The following is a 5,766-nucleotide window of genomic DNA, read 5'->3' on the forward strand; positions in this document are numbered from 1 at the left end:
CAACCCGCAGTCCCTGTTTTAGTGGATAACGTTTCACTTTTACAAAAATAACCCTGAAAACCCAGCCCAAACCAGACCGCTCCGCCTCCCGCTGCTCCATCCTGCCCGAGCTCCCCTCGCCCCCGCAAGCCGCCTCACCGGCGACCCCACACCTCCGTCGCGCCCCGCCACCGGAGCTCCGGCCTCTCCGCCGCCTCGCCCCTTCCCTCCTTCCTCTCGATCTCCTCTCACCTCTGTCTCTCTTTCTTGCTGAACAGGGACCTCCAGGAGGGCCATGGCGCCACTAGCCCTCAATCTCGCCGGATCCGGCCGCCTCCACGCCAAATCCGCCGAAAATGGATCCATCCCGTCCAGATCCACCCGGATCCGACCGGGCCCCCCATCCTCGCCACTGGAGCACGACGGTCGGCGGGAGCGGCATGACGTCGGGTATGTATGAGAAAAGAGAGAGATGAGCAGGAGAGAAAAAGGGAGGACAAGAGGAGGCCAGAGGAAGAGAGATGGGAGCGGTGACCGCGTACGACCGCCCCGACCACACGGTCGCGGCTTGGCCACCGCGGCCTCCGCGCGGAGCTTCGCGACTACGACCAGCCGGAGGTGGAGGCCATCATGTGGTGGGCCGTTAGGTCGGGCTTCAGGGACAACGTCGTCCTGCTCCGCAAGGTCATCGGCCCCTACCTCAGCGCTAACGGCAGGTGCGTCAACGTCGACCACAGAGCTAGCTTCCCCTCCAGTATTGGATCGTCGAGCGCTTCCCTGCCAGGGAAGATGGCATACCTGCCTTTCCTGCCCTGCATCTGGTGAGTTCGCCATGACAGACCCACTTCTTGGTACCTCTTCTTGAATTGCTTTCGGCGACTAATCGATTTCTTCTTGAGCCATAGTTCAATTCTGTCCAAATTTGATCTCCTGAAAATAACCATGGTTCTTTGCAGAATCCCCATACGTGTACCTCCCCTTCATGTTCATCTACCTGGAGCTGGGACGGCGGATCCCGTTCGTTCGGGCGCTCGAGGAGGGGTACTACCCCGAGGACGAAAGCCGGCGCCTGTTATGGTTCAGGGGGTCCGCGTTCCGCCTGAGAGACGACATGGCGTTCCTCGGGTTCCCTTGAATGCGTGCAGCTCTCTCGCTCTCTCATGTCTGATGCACGCACGCTGTGCTACTGCTATCTGGTGACTTGCTACGCACACACTGCAACAGGTAGGGCTACCTCACATCTCCCTTTGTACTGTTGGTCATGGCGTGGTGCTGCTCCTCTCCCTCTCTCAGATCAGTAACTGCATTATTCCCAAATAAATGTGTGCTTCTGTTCAGATTCTGCCCACAACGTGTTTGATGTTATGCTTATGAGGAGTTGAACTTCATTTTTTTTCAGGTTCTTCTTTGGTGTATCAGGCCAGGCGTAATTTGTTTTCAAAGGTGAGCTTGTTGTACAGTCTGATTCATCTGGGATAATTAACTTATGGAGAGTCGTTCATGATGTTGCTTGCATTTTTTTTTGTCTAACAAACTGGATGCTTAAATTTCGGATATAAACATTGAGTAGGTGCTGAAATCTTTTGCTAATAATAGTTTCCAACTTGCTTTTAGCAGAACTACATAACTATAAAAATACATCAAAACTATTATAGCTCAATCAATTTGCATATTTTAATTATGTGTACTCAATGGATTTGGTGTCCAGGACATGGACTTAAGATCAAGTTGGATTATGTGCTGATGTTTTTCGATAGAATAATTGTTCTTCTCCTTTAACATGATGCACGATTGACTTTTTTTTAGATGCTCACATACACACACAAACGACATCCAGTAGGCGCTTGGAACACCTGATAGATTGAAAGCACAGAAGCAAATATTTCCAATACGAGGCCACGATGCCCGACAGGGATGTAGCCAATATGCGCCCAATCCTTATTTCTTGATGTTGGAACAAGTAAGAGCATATTCATGTTTACTTATTATGTTTTTTGAGAAATTTATGGGATTTACAAGCTGAAATTATTGACTGCTTCAAAAGATGTTTTAACCAAAACTGTTTGCACCATATTTCCCTGGTTCTGCATTCATGGAATTGCTAAAAAAATGAACAAGTGGATAGTTTTGTTCCTATCAATATTCCGTCCAAGGTGCCAGTTTGTTTCTTCACTTTGCTGATCTCCTAATGTCTTTCTGAACTAATTAGATTTTTTGAGCATTACTGAACTAATTAGATTTTTTTAGCACTACTGAACTATTTAGATGCTGATGTAGGGCGGAACCCTACGTGGACGATCTTTCACGTTGGAGCGGATCCTACGGGGAATCATGAAGAACACGCGGAAGAACAAAGGGAAACACGGAGGAAACGAGAGAGAGATCGCTCAACCAACAAGGAATTAATCACACAAGTGCTAGATCATCGAACACAAAGAGGTACATATGATCCACAATCAACAAAGGTAAGGATACACGAGTAGCCGTTCTTCTCCGAGAGGAGGTCTTGATGGGGTCCACCCTAGAAGGGGGTCTTGAATCCGCTTGGGGGATCTTCTCCGAAGAGGTCCTGAGCTCCGAGGAGAAGTAACCAAGTGGATGAGCAAGGCTCTCACACAAACATGAGCTAAACCTAAGCTAACCCCAGAAAGAGGAAGGGGATGAAGTATATATAGTCTCGGGGCGAAGGGGTACAAGGGACAAGTCCCAGAAGCATTGCACGCAGGCAGGGGAGGCTGGACGGCCGGGCGTCGGGCCGGATGTTCGGGCCTTCGCGAGGCGCCGGATGTCCGGGCTATCAGCCCGGATGTCCGGGCTGGGTCGACCGTTTCAGCCGAATCGGGAGAGGGGCGCCGGATTTCCTGGCATCTGGCCGGATATCCGGGCTGGGGGCCGGATGTCCGGGCTTGGACGCCGGATGTCCGGGCCCTGGGGACTTGGGCAGTTTGGAGCATGTTGAGGTAGAAGCTCCAGGGGCCGGATGTCCGGGGTCATGGCCGGATGTCCGGGGCCTGGAAGGTGATTTTGCTCGTTTCCGTTGGTTCCCTTCATCCATGGACTTGGCGGCTTGTCCGTCTTCACGTGCATCCTCGGGAGGTTCCCCTTGACACCTAATCATGCATAGCATATCAGACTTAGGTAGTAGCCATGTCTCGAGTGGATCATATGCGATATCAATAAGGAAGGAGGTCACCTCGTTCTCGAGAGCTCTAGCTCTAGCTCGTGTCATGGGTCCTCTTGGCTCTTGATGAGATGGTTGTATGTCCATGGGGATGATCGTGGGATGCTCCGCATCATCTCCCCCCCCCTTGGGAGAGATCTGACCTCGGATCAAAAGCTTCATCTCCATGGAAAGGTGCGAGGTCCTTGACGTTGAAGATGTCGCTCACGTTGTACTTGTCTCGAGGTATGTCGATCATGTAAGCGTTGTCGTTGTAGCGTGCTAGCACCTTGAAAGGTCCATCGGCTCGAGGGAGAAGCTTGGACTTGCGTTCTTTGGGGAAGCGGTCCTTGCGAAGGTGTAGCCACACTAGATCACCAATGTTGAAGACGATGGGTTGCTTGTTGGCGTTGAGCTTGTTTGCTTGACGTTGTACTTGGCGCTCAATGGTGTGCCTTGTATCTTCGTGCATCTTCTTGATGTAGCTTGCTCGTTTACTTGCATCCATGTTGGTGCGCTCTTGGAGAGGAAGTGGTAGAATGTCCAATGGGGACAACGGGTTGAAACCGTAGACGACCTCGAAGGAGGACTTGCCGGTAGTTGAATGTCTTGCACGATTGTAGGCGTACTCGGCGATGGGTAGACATGCTTCCCATTCCTTGATGTTCTTCTTGATCAAGACACGAAGTAGAGTGGATAGTGTGCGGTTCGTCACCTCCGTTTGGCCGTCGGTTTGAGGATGGTATGCCGAGGAGAACAAGAGCTTGATTCCGAGCTTGGCACATAGGGTCTTCCAAAAGTAACTCAAGAACTTGACGTCACGATCGGAGACGATTGTCTTTGGTACGCCATGGAGTCGCAAGATTTCCCTACAAAAGAGATTTGCAACATGTGAAGCATCGTCTATCTTGTTGCAAGGAATGAAATGTGCCATTTTAGAAAATCTATCCACAACAACAAACATGGAATCCTTGCCATTTTGAGTCCTAGGCAAACCAAGTACAAAATCCATACTAATGTCTTCCCATGGTTGATATGGAATAGGGAGAGGCATGTAAAGACCATGAGATTGAGCTTTAGACTTAGCTTAGCGACATGTATAACATCGGTTGGTGAAGCGGGAGACGTCGCGGAACATCTTGGGCCAAAAGTAGTTGTTGGAGAGCGTGGCGAATGTCTTGTCGCGTCCAAAGTGTCCCATGAGTCCGCCTCCATGAGCCTCTTGCAAAAGGAGCAAATGAAGAGAAGACTCGGGAATGCAAAGTTTGTTAGCTCTCAAAAGATAACCAGCCTTGATGTAATATTGTTCCCAAGACATATGCGTCAAACACTTAGCATAAGGAGAAGCAAAAGATGGATCATGCTCATACAAGTCTTTTATATGCTCAAAACCAATAACATTCAACTCAAGTTGAGTGACAAGCATGTTTATGCGTGAAAGCGCGTCGGCAACTACATTTTCTTTACCCTTAATGTACTTGATCACATAAGGAAAAGATTCAATGAATTCACTCCATTTGGCATGACGCTTGTTTAATTTAGTTTAACCTTTGAGGTACTTAAGCGTTTCATGATCGGTATGGATGACAAACTCATGAGGTCTAAGGTAATGTTCCCAAACGTGTAGCACACACACTAAAGCATACAATTCTTTGTCATAGATGGGATAATTAAGTTGAGCACCGGATAGTTTTTCACTAAAATAAGCAATGGCCCGTTTTTCTTGCATCAAAACTCCGCCAATTCCGGTACCACTTGCATCACAATGAACCTCAAAAGTTTTGTCAAAATTGGGCAAAGCAAGAATCGGAGCATGAGTAAGCAAAGACTTGAGCTCATCAAAAGCGGTTGATTGCAAAGTTCCCCAAACAAAGGGAGTATTCTTCTTGCTCAAAGCATGCAAAGGAGCGGAAATTGTGCTAAAATCTTTCACAAAGCGACGATAAAAACCCGCAAGACCAAGAAAACTTCGCACTTGTTGCAAATTAGTGGGTTGGGGCCACGTTTTAATTGCTTGAATTTTAGATTCATCAACATGGACACCCTTTGAGGAAACAACAAAACCCAAGAAAACCACTTTGTCGACTCCAAAAGTGCATTTTTTCAAGTTTGCATAAAGGCTTTCCTTGCGAAGAGTTTGCAACACAGATTTTACATGATTGATGTGCTCTTTCATGGTTTTGCTAAACACAAGAATATCGTCAAAGTAAACCACAACAAAGACTCCAATATAAGGACGAAGCACATGATTCATAAGACGCACAAAAGTACCGGAAGCTTCCGAAAGACCCATAGGCATCACTAACCATTCATATAAACCAAATTTGGTTTTGAAAGCAGTTTTCCATTCATCACCCTCTTGTATGCGTATTTGATAATAGCCACTTTGAAGATCAATTTTTGAGAAAAAGTTGGCTCCACTAAGTTCATCAAGCATGTCATCTAAGCGAGGAATGGGATGCCTATATCGAACGATAATAGCATTGATAGGTCTACAATCGGAACACAAGCAGAAACTTCCATCGGGCTTAGGCACAAGAATAACGGGAACGACACAAGGGCTTAGGCTTTCACGTACATGGCCGTTGTCGATGAGTTGTTGTACTTGCCGTTGAATCTCCTTGGTT

The 5,766-nt window shown here is 48.0% G+C and overlaps 1 long non-coding RNA gene across 1 annotated transcript; it reads left to right on the forward strand.

Moving 5' to 3' along the window:
- Positions 1-200: 200 nt before the first annotated feature.
- LOC123099393 (uncharacterized) lies at positions 201-2,422 on the forward strand. Its single transcript, XR_006448152.1, has 5 exons — positions 201-800; positions 936-1,203; positions 1,379-1,422; positions 1,786-1,939; positions 2,257-2,422. It is a non-coding gene; the product is annotated as an uncharacterized lncRNA (long non-coding RNA).
- The last annotated feature ends 3,344 nt before the right edge of the window (positions 2,423-5,766 follow it).

The sequence above is a fragment of the Triticum aestivum genome, chromosome 1B (genome assembly GCF_018294505.1).
Source record: "Triticum aestivum cultivar Chinese Spring chromosome 1B, IWGSC CS RefSeq v2.1, whole genome shotgun sequence".
Taxonomy (NCBI): Eukaryota; Viridiplantae; Streptophyta; class Magnoliopsida; order Poales; family Poaceae; genus Triticum; species Triticum aestivum.